Raw genomic sequence first — 17,080 nt, 5'->3', positions numbered from 1 at the left:
GATGTTTTACTTGTGGTTTACGTGTCTGTCAAGGAATTTTAGAGGAGGCCAGAGTATTCTGTAGAGTAAAAGTGAAAGCAAATATTATAAGAAAACATATTTAATATCATGTGTTTGAGATTTATTTATGTTTCATTTTTGTCATACTGCCTCCGCCAGGTTACAAAGTTTCTTCAGCTTTTGGTACTTTGTTGACTTTACAGGGACGCAAATTATAGTTTTTCAGGGAGGGTTGCATTTTATTACAAGCCCTCAGGAGTAATAAAAAATGGGCATTCTTTTTATTCATTGTTTATCTTTTATTTCTGGGAAAGTTTACAATTGAAAATGAACGGTTGAGCAAAGAAGAGGAAATGTGCGACAGAGGTACAGTACAGTGAGCGATATGTGTGTTTGCAAAGGATTTATTTATTTAAATGTTTTTTTTTCTTTCTTCCGAAGTTTAACTGTGCTGCTTTATTGCCATCTGGCCATCTGCTTGTGGAAGTAGCTCACAGAAACATGAACCTGTCATTCTTTCTGAGAATTGCAAACGTGTGAATGACATGTTTCACTTCAATACAACATTTATAGTATTTAATTGCATAGAATATAATGCAATGTGTACAGCTTGAGTTACAAATTCATAACCTGGTTTACTCTGTCAGCTTGTACCGCGAGGTCATTAGGTAGCTGTATGTCTGGTTTGTACCGTGACTTTCACTGGGAAACGCAGTTTGAACAGGGTGCATCTCTTGTGGTTTATGTAGTGCTTATGAAGGCATAATATGCTGGTTATTAAGGCTTTATGACCCTGTTGTATCACCTAATTTATGTGGTATGGGCAAATGCATTTTAGAACCTATTAAAAAGAAAAACCCCATAAGAAGAGAGGAAGGAAGGGGGTGGGGCATTGGTAAAAGGGCCATTTCTGCCCCTTAGTGCAGTCATAAGATGCGGTGCAATAGAAAATAGGACAAGGTTTTTTTTTTTGTTTTTTTCTTAAGCCCAATGATAAAAATCGCAAAAGGCATGTTTAGCAAAACACATAATAGCTAGTTTTTCTGGCCTCCTCTGAGACAAAATGCGAAAACGCCTATCAGCAATATCTACCAGAGATAAAGTCAGATACACTTCTGTCGCTGTTTATCTTTGCGTGTAAACATTTCAGCTGCTCTGTTTGTTGCCACTTACAGTGAATTCAAGGTGTCCTTGATAACCAGGGGAAATTAATGTACCTTTGAATGATTGTACACAGGCATGTTGAAAGTAACACTTAAGGTGATTAAACATTGTGTTAGATGCTGAAATGCAATAAAAAGTTGTATGGAGGTTAAATTAGAAATATGTCAGAAGTGTGTGTGTGTGTGTGTGTGGGTGTGTTTTCAGTTTTTTTTTTTTCCTCTGTCATGAATTTTATAACAAGTCTTCCTGATGTGGCTCCCAGATAAGTCTGACTGCTCCTTTTGGATACTTCAGCAATTTCTATCATTAAACAACAGAGCAGAGAATATCCTGAATTATAAATTCTGGCTCTTTCTCTATTATCAGGCTCACTCACTCTTCACACACATGGATCATCTTGATTTAGTTTATTTATTTTATTTTATTTTATAATGGGGCAATGTGCACACAACGTGAAGCTCTGTTTAAAAGCCGTAACTGAAAAATAGTTGTACGGCCATTTTTTGACAGTACTTAGTAAACCGCATTATTATTGCAATTATGGCGTTTGCACATTTATAGAGGCACAAGTATTCAAGATTAAGAGGTGCTTCTAGGTTACAGTCCATCTACAGATTACAGGTTTGTGTTCTTGGGACATATTCACAATGTGTGGATGTGTCGAATACTGTATGCATGCATGCGTGTCGACAAAGTACCATCACCATGTGAAAAGGACTTCAGCTTTAATGTAACAATCACAATTACAAATATAGCTACAAAGGTGAGTACCCGTAAGCTGAATTAGCAGGATGTGTCACCTATAGAAGAGGTTTGACAGTCTACATAACGGTATGCGAGTTTTCAAAGTAACACAAGGCAACTAGCATAATTTCTAAGAGGTTGAACCTCCAGAGCCGTTATTTCCTGTCAGAAGAACTGCTAAATTTGTTAATGTTAAGGGGAACAGTCTAAATAATGACAGCATATCAAACACAAATAAACTACATTGTCAGGGAGTAAGAATGGACAGCAGTCCAAGCTCACCAACAGAGATTTAATGGGAAAATTGCTAATACGTTTGGAAAAAGTAAGAGGAGCCGTCATTTTCTGGATTTGCATGTGACAGCACAGTGTGGGGAATCCGTAATGGAAATGGTCAATCATCTCGTGGTGCAAGACGCGCAATATTTAGAGGAGCACCTGCCCCATGGGCTGCAGACACTGTCCCCTCATTCTGTTCCCATATTCCTATCTGATAATGGTACATACTGCTAAGACTGGCTTCATGAGCAGCAGGATGATGCTGAACAGCTTCCATGGCTTCGACAATCATTAGATCTGACTGAACAGTTTTGGGCCACAAAATAGATGTTCACTGTCTTCACCGCCCAGAATCTGTTCTAAATTATATTTATTAAGTGTTTCAGTTATTATGTCCAACACCTGTGTGTATGTGTATGTGTGTGTGTGTGTGTATATGTATATATATATTCAGCATGTGTGTTCGTTACTTCATGGTGCATGTCAAACACAGTCTCAAAGCCTGGGTGCACCATCCTCAAGGTTAACAGTTTTGCTTTGTGACATCGTATAAAGAGATGGTTATCACTATATTTGTTTGATATGGAAATCGTCAGAGAAGATCCCCTGCCAAGTGGGTTTCTGACATAATGACATTAATGCTAGCTGTTGGTTATTAAAATATCGCGGTCCAATAATGTTGTTATACCTAAACAGAGGTTTCCTACAAATGAAAACAGCAGTTGATGACAATTATTCCCCCAGCAGATGTACAAACACACTAAGGAGCCATGTGGCATGGAGATTTTAATTTACTGGCAACAATTACCTGTGACAATTTAATGATTCTTTTAAAAAAGACACAGTGCTCTCTTGCAACAAGCTGTCAAATAACTGAAATTTAATAAAGACACTGCTTTCCTGTTGGTTCTTGAAACTTCCGTATCATGCTCAAAAATTAGTCCAGAAAAAGTGAAACATAAACATGTAATGATTAATTTTTAAATGTGGAATTATCGATTTAAGCTTGCAAAGTGTATAAAGTGCAGAGTTCAAAGGTTTCTATAGTAAAACTGCAAAAGAACATTGAGCCATTCTTCTGTGAGGTAATAATTCACCGACCCACATTTGCATAATGAACCCTTTATTTTTTTTTTATGTGCTTCTGAATATGATATACTTATGTAGATGTTTTTCAAGCGATTTCATATTTTCTTGAAACCTGGAAATTTGTCATGTGAAAATGAACTGTCCAATTTCATAAATCAGTTGTCACCAGTTTGTTTTATAATAGAATCCACATATGTGGGCCAGAATAGTATATGAAATTCTTAGCAGGATCATTTTTCAGTACCGCTGTCGCGTTTTATGGTGAAAGTTTACACATGGTAACGGTTTGGTGGATCATCAGCGCTGAAAGTTGTGGACAATGCAAGATTACTTAATTAGGACAACCCTAATCACAAAGGCAACGTTTGATGGAGAAAGACTCTCGATTCTGGATCGAGTGCAAGTTAGACTCGATAGCTACTGGCAGTTCAGGTTCTGTACCTCCTTTGGGTTTAATTCAGACCTTGCAAGTAGCATGTGAGGTGTACAAGAATGCTGCTAGCATTCCAAGCAGTGGTTCCACATTTTTGTATGACATTTATTACAGATTTATTACAGGTTCCTATGTGGGTTTTATGTTGATTACTTCCGTATACCTGATTGACGTCCTCGTGACTGGCTGTCACCTGCGTTTTACCTGGAGCCCGGTGTCCAGAAGGCGAAACGCCCGGATCCGTGACGGACATGAAGAAGATGGTCTGTAAATGCTTTTCAAGGCTTAAAGGTACATGCCTGAGGTCACATCAGTGCCCCCTGTGCCACGTTGTGGGCAGTGATGCTTCGTAGCACCCATCGCTGCATTTCAGCATGATTAGCGCCCAGCCACGTGCACTGCAGTTTGGCCCCTGTCACATGACGAGTTCCACTTGGTAAGCCAACATAATGTTAATCCCTTAAAAAAAATTACCTTCATGTCTTCAGGCGTACCTTTCTCCAGTTCCCAGGAATCCACGAAGAGAGAAAATCTTGCCTATGAGATGGAAAAATATCCACAGGGAGTTTTATGAATCTGCCTGCTACTGACTTGAAAAGGCATTAAGTTGCATTTGATCTAGATTCTTACTGCAGTAAACATGTTAACTGATTGCTGATGTTAGTCTGGCTGCAGTAATTCCTGTTTAGTCTATCACTGCCTACTGTTTATCTTATTACCTCATTAATATGTAAACTTGGGGTTTGGAGTCTTCAGAATGTAATACTCTTTAGTGTCAAAAGACAACACATTGTGAATTAATAAGGCCCTTTTAGGAAAAATAAATTCAGGGTATATTGACCGAAATAATGCAAGAACGCATGACAGGGTTACATTTTTCGCCATGATTCCCTGCTAGTGCAGTCATGTTATTTCTTTATTTAGGTTCGAGTCAGTTAATAAACAGTCACACAGAAAGCTAAACGTGTGAAACTGTAAGCTGAGTCACCCTGTATGTGAGTCAGATAGTATGTAACTGTAAATCAGTAGATAAATGGTTTTGGTAATGCGCAAACATTTTCCGTTTGCTTCTGTGCACAGAGCTGCTTAACACAAAGATCAGGATGCCATCCTTGGCCTTTTTGGCTGCCGAAGGCATATGGTTGTGTAGCAGTTGTGAAATCATTATATCTGCTGCAGTTTGCCCTGGTTGCCGGTAATGACATCACAGGCACCTATGACATCCCAGGCAGGAAACAGAAATGAAGATGACATGGAAGTGGGATGCTTAGCTGATGCATGATCATTTTTGCGGCTTGTTTGGTCTGTAAATTTATAATAAAACTCTTTTTGTTTAGGTGTGCTGGGTGGCTTGAAACGTCCGTACAGAAACCTGAATGAAAAGTAACGCATGCGAATACAAAGTGAATTATTCGGTTTTCAGTGGATCTTTGAGTTTGATGTCTGATTTCTTCTCCATTTCGCCTTCCCCCACATAAATTCCACAGAGATGGTCTGTGCATCAGATATGCATGGTGAGGAACGCTAAGGGTTCATTTAAACAAACAAACAAAAAAAAACTAAGAACACATAAGAAAAGACATAATTGTCGCATTTGAAAAATTGAGGGTGAAATTACTTCTCTTCATATTCTACTGATTGTTTTGCTGTGGCTCATGACTCATTCACACCTTTTTTTTTAACAATTTTTTTAGAGGAAACATTTTGCATATCTCACAGTGCGGCTCCCTTTCCTTTAATTGGGCGTCGAAGGACCCAGGCATGAAAAAAGAAGCAGAAATTCTGACATCCAGCATACATACGCAATGTTTATTTCCTTAGCAGGGACAAGAAGTTGTGTCTGTCTATTCTCACTTTTTTCTTAACTGACGTGACATCCTCACATTTGACCAATTACGCTGCTGTGATGTTGTTGGATGATGCCTTATCAGTGGGCTCAGACGATTCGCTTGAGATAGTACTTCAGGTGCCCTAAAGCCTCTCCTGGTTGCCTGCACACCTAAATTTTGATGATAAAAAAAAAAAAAATCAGGGTCAGACAAAACCTGGTTATTTTTTCCACTGCATTCTGCTGTTGTCTCATAGCTACTGGTGAAATATGTATGTTGCCAATGGAGTTTTCTTTAGACATGTGCAGGGTAATGCGCCCAGACGGATTCTCACAGTCAAGACAACAACGCCTTTGTTTACATTGTCACACCCCTCAATTCAGATGAGCTCCTTAATGAATCAGCGTCAAGCACAGAAACGCCCTTTTTAAACCAGAGGCTTTCTCTCTGATGCACGTGGAACATGTGTAGTTATTTCCTGACACAGCTAAACCAGATTTAATTCTGTACCCACTGCTGCGAATATGCATCTATAAAATATGTCCCACTTTGTGCCTATTTGCCAAATCTAGTTTTGGTCACGGGTGGCTCCGTAGGTCACCCCGGCTTCACACTTGCCAGTTTGAAGGTACAAATCCCAGCTGACTATGTGTGTCTTTGGAGTTTCTTCTCCCTGAGTTTCTATGTAGGTTTCCTACCACAGTCCAAAAACATGTGGCTTGGTAAATCGGTTTGTCTGCCCTGTGATGGACAGATTTCCCATCCAGGGAGGTCTGTACCCTTTTCCCTGTGTTTCCCGGAACAGACTCTACGGTCACTGTGACCCTGCACTGGGTCACAGTATGATAGATGGATATTTTTAGTTATAATGACAGAGATGCATGCCTTTGGCACTTTTATTAGACTTAGCTGTTTGCTGTTTTGGGCATTTTGCTGTAAACACGTTATATACTCATGTAGATATCACACTTAGGTCAATTCACAACCTATGTATTTGTACTTTGTGTAACGTCAGATTCTAAAAATCCATGACTTTGTCTGAATATGTAAATCTATAGCTGAATCTGCTGCTTTCTAACCAGCTGTTGCTGTTAAGTCTGGCTGCTGCCGTAATGAGGAGATGCTGAGAAGATGGCCTGGTTGGGCTTCACAAAAGTGTTAAATTAGTAGCTCTTATAAATCAATTGCATGAAGCAACCGGGATGTTTTGTACGCACTTCTGAGATTTCACATTTGTATTGTTTTCATTATTCACATTTTCACTGATACAAAGTGACTCACAGACTCTGTTGAAGTCGAAGAGTTCTGCTGCTATCTGCATAAAGCATGCAACATTTCCCCAACTCACATCCCTACTAGGAGAACAGAATAATAGAGAATGTTTGATGACTGTAGAACACCAAGTGGATGCATGGTTTCGTCTTCAGCTCTTGGGGTCAAAGCAGAGTTCCTGGGGTGGAGAAAGAGGGTCATTCCCAATTCTCCTTGAAATTTGTGAAACTATCAGTCAGAATGCCAGTCGGAATTCAATGCAGCCGCAGTCTTAAGTGTTTTTTTGCAGCACAGAGAGGGAGAGAAGGTTTATATAACAAGCTGGATGAGAGGGCAAAGACCACAGCTGGCAATGAAAAGAACGATGATGGAGCATTTATGTTTGATTTTAGGTAATCGAGCTCTCTGCCGCCCGCTCCCTGACAGCCATCCGTCTAGCTTTTGTTGAGGAGTGAATCCATAGCACTGTTGATGAATAGGGTGCCAGGCATCTCATTCTCATCAGCGATGTAGCACCTATGCTGGCTGCAGATGCACCTGCGTCGAGTCATGCAAATCGGGCAAACAGAAACCTTGCGTAACGGCCGCGCAAAGTGGGCCACCCAAACGTGGAGGGGAGGAGAAACGTTTAGAATAAAAGGAGTGCAACCCAAGGAAGCAGGCTGTTTGAAATGTCGTTGGAGAGGAGAGAAATGTCAAAGTGAAAATGGCAGGAAATGTGTCAGTGGCAAGGAAAAAGCCGTCAGTGGTACTCTAGAGTGGAGAGTAAAAATAGGGCATTGGGCAAGAAAGCCGGAAATCAGTGGACTGTGGCTTGTAGTAGGAATTTCTTCTGGAGGCCAGAGATAAGAGACTTAACTCTCTCCTGTCTGAAATTTCAGCTCTCTGGCTTTTCTGTGTGTGACCCCCCCATGCCTCAAATGGAGGCGACTAATGCAGTTGAGGAAAGCGGTAAACTCCCCAGAAAAGAGGAAAGGGGTTATCTCCCAAAGTACAGGTATTTCATTCCCAGCCAAGCCATGACCAGCTTCTCAGTGGCCTCCTGGATTTTATTTTGATGGAGGACCTGAATGAAGCCTCCAGCGTGGACAATGGGGTCCCCAACACTGAGGCCCGCCTTTGCTCGTGAAGCCGGTAAACATGCAGAAATTGCGACTAAATCTGCAGTGTGCATTTATGTGGCACAAGTGGGATAATAAGCACCATCTTATCCAATAATCCTGTACAAAAGTGGCAGAGGTGGCCTTGGGGGACCAGAAATTGTGTCTCCCACAGCTTCATGAGGCATGAAGTGTATGGAGCGCTGTAAAGAACTGAAATCACAGGAGCTGCAACAAATTACAAACATTTGTGGCTTTCTTAAAATTCTTTCCAAGTAGACCTAATTTCAGGCTATTTGCAGGTTTTTACTTTTCCTTTTTTTAGATTAATTTGCCGATGCGATGAATGAAAAATTGTAAGCTGAATCTGACAAATATTTTCACATGTCATTATCCAGGGCAAGCACTATTGTGGCAAAGCAAGCTAGAGATTTGAAACAGGTTTGAGGTGTATCTGTTTTTAATCGATTTAATGTGGTAAAACTTGAAGCTTACTGGAACTGCACCGGTTCATGTAGAACAAAATTCAGACAGAACCAGAAATGGTTTCAGATCTGGGGACAGTGGCTTTGAAGTGCTTTATTGCTGGATAATGTACCGGTTGGAAAAAGGGATACAAAATATTTTTAGTCGCTATCAACATAACCACATGTCTGTCCTAATCTGCACATGCAGTTTGCTTTTGATTTAAAATCTGACGAAGCCTTTCATCAATCTTCATGACAGAATATGTCTAGGGAATTTTCCAGATGGCAGGAAACCTCAGAAATGTTTAAGCGATGTAATGCATTTTATAATTTGTTTTCTGAGGAAAAAAAAAACTCATACTACAGAGATGATGAATCTTAATGGCTGAAATATTATTTTCTGAAGCCTTGAAGATGGAGCACCATCATTTTCTCTGTAATAACACAAAAGAAGGGAATGGAACTAAACAAACTTTAGAATTACTAGTGCTGCAGCAAAATCCACTTTTGTGCCATTATTGTATAATTATTCTATTAATATTATCATTGTCATCATCAAGGCCATTATGATTATCATTATGTTTTTCTAGGCCTGCAATAAAACCATCTGTAGCCTTTGAGTGACAGATGGAGCTGGGTTTAAATTTCATTTACCGTTGATGCCATGCTCTCGCCGTTACCGATCACAGGGAGGCTGGGTTTTATTACATGGAAGCTCGTAAATGAAAAGATGATGGGGCTGTTTCTGCTGCGTCCGTTTAATCTGCCCCCGTGGCATGCCATTAGCCGGCTAATAAGAACCGGGGGGGGGGGGAGGGGAGGGTGAAGGGGAAGGCCCCACCTCTAACAAACTCTGACACACTCGTTAGTGAGCTCAATGCGCTCCGCCATCGCCGCTACACGCTCGCCATCCTTACACCCCTGTAGTGTAGAACATGACAGTGTCTGACCGCAGTCCTGTGTTCTGTTGATATAGTAACAGGCTATAAATAAATGGCTGAATGAATAAATGAATAAACAAATAGGTGGCACATGGCCATGGGTGGTAGTTCTGGGCTCCGTCGGGATTTCTGCCTTGGCACGGCTTCCCCCCGGGTATTCCGAGGAACCGGTGTCTCTAAATGGCCCTTGCGCCATAGGGCCTCCCTCGCCTCGTATCCAGGCTTTCCGTGAAATGGGCCGGAATAATCAAGACGGGTAATAATAATAATAATGATTTGAGTTTGTTCTCTAATATGCAGCCTAAAAATAAAATTATATCATTTAAATTGGTGCCAATTTGGACATGAGTGTACATATACATTTTTATCATTTAGCACTCAGACTGAAATGTACAGTATCAGTCAAAACACACACACCCATAGAAAGGTTTTTTTTGTACTTACACTGTACTACAATGTAGAAAAGTTATAAAGACATCAAAACTGGCCGAAAAAGTATGAAACTGTGTGTGTGTGTTTGTGTATACACACACACAAACTTTTGACAGATGCTGTATTGATATATTATGAAGGACTTGCAGACAAAGGGGAAATATGCCCTAGAAATAATACTTTTATATGCAAAAACAGCAAGATGTTCACTATTTAATAAACAAACACATCATCAGAATGAATATGACCTGCTGTGGTTCAAACAACACCACTGTGTGTGTGTGTGTGTGTGTGTAATTATTGCTTTTTAAATATTCAAATGAAAAGTTTTGGCAACACAAATATGCATAATTTCATTTATAATATTTGTCAGCAATAACTGTCCACACTAATAATAAATATGTCTAATAACAGTATAGATTTAGCAGAAAGCCAGCTAGCTAAGACACATTATATACATTCCACATTTGGTTGCTAATAGTTTGTTTAAATAGGCTGCAAAAAGCTCATTTACATAACAGAAACCCAAAATATATATATTTTTTTACTGATTATTGGAACAGCAATACTTAGAAAATAAAAAGACTGTTTTAATCTGATGCTGTGTGTTCTTTCTGTCCTTTGATTTCTCTGCTGTTAAAGATTAGTCAGACCCAGATTTGAGTTTTATGTCGGCTCATTTGGTGTCACAAGTATTTTAAGCACCAAAATAAAAAAAAGGAAATTTATTTGTATCAGGAATTCCCCATTTAAAAAATAATGACTGCATTCATACCCCTTGCTCAATCTCAGCGCTGTTTAAGTAGGAAAGAACAAATCCCTTTTTTGTGTGTTAAGGAGAGAACGGAGATCATTATATCATTATAAACATCTGTGGACAAGGTCGTGTAAGAGCTTAACACTTACTGCACCTTTAAAATGGCATATATAGTACTCTGTGGTACAGGAAGCTCAGGCGACATGTTCGTAAAGATAATGTTGGCAGACCTACTGACTTTTTTGCGGGGACTCCCCCTGAGCAAACACCAACGCAAACAGCACGGGGGGAGCTCTGACATCACACGGCAATCTCTGTGCAGCACCTCGCAGAACTAAAGAGCAAAAAAAAAAATTATAGTTAAGGGTCTTTAATAGCACAACAGTAAAGGGGCTGGGATTGCTAATGTCCACCTCTGTTATTTTAGTGGCTGCCTGGACGTAGGGCCTTATCCAGCCTATTTAATTTCTTTTTCAAAATTCCCTTCACCCACAAGTTCATTTGAATTATATCAGCGCTGTGTGAGCTTTCCATTATGCAAATATAATTAAGTCCTCTGCTTAGCCATTTTTTATTAAGTTACAGGTAATGTAAAGCTGTTACATCAATAAGTGTTTATCCATCTGTTTCATAGCTATATTCAGTACAAGGCTGAGGAGAGCCAGGAGACTATAACCAGGGGCTCTGGACATCCTAGTACAGTATGGGCCCCGATTCCACTAAACTGTTTAGAATAAAAAGAAATAGAATAGATTCTTTAGACTGATGCACGGATCCATCGGCAGCGTTCGAACCCCCAACCTTGGTCTGACGAGACTAGTGTTAGCCACCGAGTCACCATTTAGTGATCCAAACTTGAAGTAACACAACTGTCTTCATTCGGGAATCTTACCATCAAGGGACATTGCAACGGAAATCAGAAATGTTACATACTGTTTTGGTGATGCATGACGAAACTTTGGCATAGATTAAATAATGAAATTGGTCACATGTTGAATGAACAATCAGAGTCATCTTCTGACCCATTCCCACTGGCCGTCTGACAGCTTTTCATAAAATGTAAAATTGTTACGTTTCAGCCGGTCACCCTCCGCCCGCCCCCCCATTTTCTGGCAAGGGTTTAAATTTCAGTTTCAGTTTTACTGGCAGATGGAATTGTTTGTGATTGTGTACGAGTGAAAATGTGAATCATTTAACAGCGGTTTAGAGAGAAGCCAGCATGCACTCTCACTGGTTCCCCTCGATATCGTCGAGGAGGACAAGGACGTTCAGCTGGGATGGTGTTATCTCTCTGCTCTCAGTTACATAATCCTTCAGCTCACTGGGAAGGCGGTCAGCTGGCAGATTGTGCAGGCAGTTAACTGAGAGCGTAAGGACTATATTTAGAGGCGATGAATAACTTGACCTAGGAGATGCCTCCAAGGCAAAACTGCTGCACTTCGTGCTCAGATTCTCCATTGGGAGTAAATTGGCGGGAAGAGGAATCCTAGGATAGGACCAGCTTTCCAAGATAAAGTGCGGCTTTCCTGCATGATAATAGCTCAGGACCCAAGAACATGGCGGGCCTGCTACCAGAACATTTCTGAGTGCAGAAGCCAAACGTGATGGAATCTCTGGAAATGTGTGCCGAGCTCTATTAATGAGCGAAATGAAACATGGTGCTTTCCAAGTAAAACGGTTTTTTACAGCAGTTACAGCTACCATGAAACAGGGTGTAATTCAATAAAACTCCAAGGCTGAGAACATATCTCTTCCCATGAAGCACATTTCGTTTAGCTACAACGCGTAATTGTCAGGTGCACTAGTATGAAAGCAATTACTTGTCACTTTCCTAATTTAACACTGGCGGAAGCTGATTTAAAGGTACGGAGCCACGCAAAATTGCGTCGTTGAACGGCTTCGCTTTCAAAAACGGAAGCTGAAGCTGCCCCAGTTTTGACAGCGGCGCAGTGGGGTGCAGGGCCCGTAAGCTGTGCCAGTGTTCACAGCCAGACAGCCCAGGACCATTGAGGAAGACCCCGGGGAACCGAGGAATGGCGGCCTTTGTTTACACACTTCTTGTAATCTCAGCTTGCGTTGACGTCTGACTCATCGGCGATCGGTCTCCACAGTGCCGCGCAATATGAGGCATCCACCTCCGTAACTCCATGGTACACGGCAGCAGTCGCAGCGTGGCGGCGCCCTTTAAACTTACGACCGCAACAGCCGCAGCTGCACAGCAAACACTTCAGCCGCGGCCACCGTTGCGTTTATTAACGCGCCTGGTCTCGCGCGCTTTGCGCGTCGCCGTCACTGTGCTAATGATCACTGATGCCTGCGTGGTGGATGGGAAGAAGAAAAAAAACGTGACTTGTAAGCTGCTAGCTTAGCATGTGCTGAAAGTTCTGACTGTGACAGTGCGTACAAATTCGCGTCATTTTACCCCCGACACTTGCTGTGACAAACTGTGAGAAATTTCTGCAAGTGTGACATCGGATTGTTTATCACCGTCCACAAGCGCAATGTGCAGAATGGAGTAAACCACACTGTACATAGTTTACATGCTGATTAAAAAATAACACAGTTTAACAAACATTTAAGCACATGTGGCTCTCATTAAGTCATTAATAATAATGGCAGCGGGGCTGAGTGGAGATAACACTGAGATGTTTGTTTGGCTATCGCTCACAGCCTATCTGCAGTAAAATAAATATATTTTGCCCAGTAAAGCACTTACCGTTGATATTCTGAAGCCGAAGGATACTGTAGCGAAAAAAGCATTGCCTGCCGTTATTTACGTTATTTACATTTTTTCCTAAAAAAACACTTAATGTATGTTAATAGTACAATGGACTGAAATGGTGTTGCAGGCGAAGGGGTTTCGCTGCTGACTTTATTAACTTCTGTAAAATTCAGCCTGTTCTGCTCAATATCTAGGGGTACTGATCATTTTTCATTATCATATTGTAGACGTGGAAAGATCTAGCTATGTAGAATGAGCTTTCAGAATTCATTTCTGTTTTTACATCATTTTACATTTACATCAGTTAATCAACCTCGAGATTAAGGAAGAAAGTCCTAATATACAGTGATTCTTCGACATGACAACATTCTTTGCAAATAATTAGAAACAGGTTATACAAGGCTTTCTGAATGTTCTACTTCAAACATCGGGTCCCATAACCTTTCTGTAATCCATCTAAAATCTATCCAAAAATGCATAAAAAACTGCCTGACAAATATCTAAGTCCATTTTCAGAGTCCTATCTGATCAACATACTTCCATTTTTTTTGTTTATAGATTTGTCCTATACAGTGACTGTTTAAGTGATTTTTTTTTCCAAAAGCAAAATTACCTATTACCTATTTGTGACTGTTCCCTGTGTCCCTGACCAATGCACAGTAGTACTTCCAAATCATCTGCTTATATACTTTCTCAAAGAGTTAGCATCAATTTATTAATATTAGTAAGTATTGCAAGCCAGTGTTTCGAATTGCCCTGAAAATATTTCACGGCTTGTTTAAAACGGTAATAATCTATCTCTGAGAAATAATGTTATTCTGAGTACCATTCACACAGTATTGATCAGTGCCACCAGCAGGGGCAGTCCGGGAATGTGAGATTAACTATTCTGATTTGGTTTACCTCTCTCTCCTTCTCAGTGATGATAAATGCGTACTGTATGTTAATAATAATAATAATAATAACACAGGTCTACAAAAAAAAAACAGGGGCCAAGGTTTTTTGAATGGATTTAGGGTATTTTGAGGGTGCTGAATTAAAAAATCACATTACTTTTGCTGAATTGGTTCTAGTTTTTAAGATAATGGACATCCATGAAAATAATACATTCCCCCAATGTGACTTGTGTGTAACAACAAATGCAATAGCTTTTGGTCTGTCTTTTGACTCTTTAACAGTGTCTTATGTAATGAAATGAATGATGAAGCGTTGAAGGAGAGTCTGAAAATAAAATTAGAGTTAAGTTCACATGTGCGTGTTTGCATGTTCATTTATTGCTGTTGTTACTGTGGTGGTGAATATTTACCCAGATCAAATCTGCCAAGTCCTTCCGAAAGAAGGGCATCATGGGAACACGTGTCTGGTATTTTGCCAGAAATGGTTGAAATACTTGTGATAGGGCCATGAAAAAATGTAGTTTAGCCAGAAGAAGGGGATCCATTCGGGCTTCACAAATGCAGTCAAAAGAAAATGTCCCTTGGTTTTTCACCTATTTTGACTTCAACAGGTACACATATTTCGCAATAAAGGGCCAGACTTCCAATGCTCGTTTGACAGCTGGCAAATTTACAAGCCACCGATGGCCACAGAAAGGTAGAGGGAATCTTGAGGATGGTGTTGCAGCTGTGAAGTCCTCTCTTCTGGCTGGTGAGGAGTGGAAAAGAAAATGTAGTGCTTTGAGCACTTTCTCCACCATCCACACTTCAAAACCAGTCTTGAATGAGCTGTGAAGGGTATGTAGGCCACAACTTCCTACAATTACTAACTGTGTCCCAGCAAAATGCTCACCACAGTGTGAATGTCATCATTGGATGTATAGGAGTGATTTCGGCTAACTGTTTGCAAAGCCCATAGCACTTCTGCTTTCAGTGTGTCGGTTGAGGAGAATGTACTAAAGGCATTGCTTGTCGTGGGATCCAGAGACACTACCAAAGCGGGTGTAGGCCTATCTGTAGAGGTTGTACTTGCAGGACTGGCAAACAACTGGATGGAGAGAGTTGTTGTCCGACTGTCGACAAAACGCTTGTGCTTCTCTCCCCTGATATGTGAGTCGATGCCTTTAGAGCCCATTGTTGCCCGTTTGATGACTTTTCTACAAAGGTCACATCGCGCTTCGTAGACATTAGTCGTCTTTTTCAACCAGCCACGTTACTTTTTTTTTTGAAGCATTAACATTACTAACAATTAATAACTAATTAATATTGTATTAATTAATCAAATCATACATAACTTTTTCCTGTCACTGTTAGGTATTTTTAATTTCTTTTTTGTATGATGTTAGACTGTTTACTTACTAGTTGTAACTAAAATAAAAATATTCTTGCAATTCTTAATATTTTTCAAACATGTTGTGTTAATTACTTAATTAATTAACTATTAAATATCTCAGAAACTAGAGCCAATCTGGCAAAACCAAAGTCATATTCTTAATCAGCACCATAAACTTAATATCAAACCGTTCAGACATCGTTGGCACCGAAATCACTATATACCAGTGTAATTATTATTATATTTAGATATATTGAAATATAGTGAGTTGTGTTTTGTTTTTCCCATAGCAACACAGCCTTACCTCCTGGCACCAGCAGAGACCTGTAATAGGACACTGCCTGTTGACTTTTTCCTTTTTGTCTGGTTCCTGTTTTACTCAGTATTCGGTTTTTCTTTCCAGTCGCTGCCAAAATGGTGGCTGTATTATTTTTCCCGCGTTTCCCTGCCGGATCGTGCCGGTCTCGCCCCTACCCGATCCTCATTATTCCTGAAAGGAACATCATCTTCCACAAGAAAATGCTCTATTCGCTTCCCCCAGTTCCCATTTGCTGCTTCACATAAATGAATGTCAAGAGATCAAGAATTATTTATACAAATGTACAGCTGTTAGAGGTCAGTTACTCACTGGCTCTTCACATAAACAGCGAAATAGCATCGTGTTTTCTTTATGTCTAGCTGATGTAGCTAAGCTAACCGACGTGCTATGTATCTGAAATAGCCACATGGTTGTTAAATCATGCGGTAAGTAATAAACGCTTGCCGAATGGAGCTTCTGTCTGTCCCCTTCACCCTGTCCTTCACCGAGAGCTTGAGTGCTCTTTCTCTTGAACATGGAGCTCAATGTCTCCGAGGCTCCGTGTGTTAAAGTGCAAACTGGAAAAATTGCTTGTCTTGTGCATCGGCTGCTGAGTGCAAGTTTCCACATTCTGGTGGAGACCTCTCCTTTCCACAGGTATCCCATGATAGTCCTCCGCTTGTCTGGCTTTTTGCACACAAAGGTGCAGCTCTGCAGCCCCAAAATGTGTTTGATAAGGCTTGTTCGTAGTGGCTCAAACTCGTAGGAAACTTCATTGAGCTTTCCAAAAGAACAAAGGATGTCAACTATTAAATATAAACCTTTTGAATTCATAAAGGGAAACATTTATGCAGAGTGCAACAAAAAATAACTATGAAATTCATATTTGCATTAGGCCTAGGATATTTTGTTTTGCTGAAACCGTGAATTCCGAGTTTGCCTCCATACAATGCACACACGCATAGAATCTGGAACCTTCCCCGGTGCAGGATCTAGAAAGCTTTAATAAATATTTCCTTTGTTGGCTCCATTGTCAGACTCTCTAACAATCCGCCATCAGTTGCTGATGTCAGGAGGATTGGCGGAGCTGAGTGTATCCAACTGACATCATATGTTAGCGGCTGACACTGCATAACAATGCAGCTCCACTCAGGAAAAAGGAATATGAAACGCATGCAAATAAACACGTCACTCCAAGGTTGTGTTTCACATCCAATCGGACCTGCACAGGCACACCCTAACATGCATTCATACTGCATACTTACTCTACATGAAACCAGACAGT

At 40.5% G+C, this 17,080-nt stretch overlaps 1 protein-coding gene and 1 long non-coding RNA gene across 9 annotated transcripts in view; one reads left to right on the top strand and one right to left on the bottom strand.

The window, feature by feature from the left end:
* tox2 (TOX high mobility group box family member 2) overlaps positions 1-17,080 on the top strand; it is an 84,799-nt gene that overhangs the window by 14,581 nt on the left and 53,138 nt on the right. The window lies entirely within an intron of this gene.
* Positions 4,093-12,918, bottom strand: LOC111856425 (uncharacterized). Its single transcript, XR_002841137.2, has 5 exons — positions 12,563-12,918; positions 10,746-10,841; positions 5,564-5,708; positions 4,204-4,246; positions 4,093-4,121 (listed from the first exon to the last, which is right to left on the bottom strand). It is a non-coding gene; the product is annotated as an uncharacterized lncRNA (long non-coding RNA).

This window comes from Paramormyrops kingsleyae, chromosome 8, assembly GCF_048594095.1.
Source record: "Paramormyrops kingsleyae isolate MSU_618 chromosome 8, PKINGS_0.4, whole genome shotgun sequence".
Lineage (NCBI taxonomy): Eukaryota > Metazoa > Chordata > Actinopteri > Osteoglossiformes > Mormyridae > Paramormyrops > Paramormyrops kingsleyae.
This window is presented reverse-complemented; position numbering and strand designations above follow the sequence as displayed.